Source organism: Cupressus sempervirens, chromosome 11, assembly GCF_028749045.1.
Source record: "Cupressus sempervirens isolate cs-2001-9-10 chromosome 11, ASM2874904v1, whole genome shotgun sequence".
NCBI classification, from domain to species: domain Eukaryota; kingdom Viridiplantae; phylum Streptophyta; class Pinopsida; order Cupressales; family Cupressaceae; genus Cupressus; species Cupressus sempervirens.
This window is the reverse complement of record NC_143128.1, coordinates 686010828-686012123: the sequence shown is the minus strand read 5'-3', so window position 1 is coordinate 686012123 and position 1296 is coordinate 686010828. Positions and strand designations below refer to the sequence as shown.

At 38.8% G+C, this 1296-nt stretch overlaps 1 pseudogene; it reads right to left on the bottom strand.

Annotated features, from left to right (window-relative positions):
• Positions 1-319: 319 nt before the first annotated feature.
• LOC149531572 (brassinosteroid-responsive RING protein 1 pseudogene) lies at positions 320-1072 on the bottom strand (annotated as a pseudogene).
• Positions 1073-1296: the final 224 nt, after the last annotated feature.

The window sequence follows — 1296 nt, the reverse complement described above, 5'->3', positions numbered from 1 at the left end:
TTAGAATGAAATTTAGTGTGTGATGTTTAAGCCGTCCTTACCTAGTCTGTTACTAGGAAGTTTTGTTCACATGAAAATCCTGATATTAAATAAAGAAAGAAACAATGCTTCAATGCACACATGGAAGAGCGCAATCTTAGGCAGTTTTCTCATATTGTAATATGCCCACAAAAACAAAGTAATAGTGATTATTGATGACAAAACAGTCCGAAATAATGGCAAATATGTGAGTTCTAATGGAGTAGATAAAACAAATAGACATACATCTAAATAGTAAAACAGTAATATAAAGATAGAGACAAATCACATAACAAGATAGTTACCAAATGACTTGTTATAAGATTGTAGCTAATTCCGAGTGAAGAGTGGACTGATTGGATATCTGTAACCTCAAAATGACTTATTATGACATTGTGGCTGATTCTGAGTGAAGCCTTCAACAAATTTACAAGCAACGAAGTCCAATACAATCATCAATATGCACTCAACCATTTCTAGAGCATATACAACTAAGAACTGATAGAAGATGAAAGATAGTGACTGTTCAGCTTCACATACCCAACAAAACAATGGTGTGCCATTGATTTCAGCGCAGTTGATCTCCATCTTGCGGAAGAAGAGGGCTTCTGCAGAAAGGGCAGGTTTCATCGAGCTGATCAACCCATTTGTCCAAACACTTCCTATGAAATATGTGACTGCAATTGCGCAGCTCCCGGATTTCGTCGTCTTTTTGGAAAGAGCTCAAGCAGACTGCACACACAAAATCCTCCTCAATCTCAGTCAAATTTCGGAACTTTATGACAGGCAATCTGCATTTTATCATATCACTTGCCGTGAAAGGAGTTTCCTGCCACAAAAAGGTCTCATCTTGTGGGGGTTTTCTCAGTCCGAGAGCAGAAAGAGAGCAGGAAATGAGGTGGCTTGTGTAGGCCATGGAAGATGATAAGAAGAGCAGTGCTCTGGGTATACTAATTTTGCGGAAGCCCACTGGAAATCCCATGGCAGGGAAATATTTGAGAAATGATTGCACGGAAATCTAAACAGAGCGCGTTAGATGCTCTGCTAGTTGTGGGTTTTGCCGTATATTTGTAGGCTGTTTTGCACAATGATGCAAACCAGCGGTTTTGTTGAAGAAAACGACGTCCATGCCAAACATACATTTCACATGATAAAACACTTCAGATATTTCATGTTTTTCAACTACCTTGGTACACATCTATCGGTCGTTCAAATCTTCACCTCTTCCTTTTAAATCACATTTTAAAAGTGGATGTGGCTCGTTGGCCTGAATTGTTT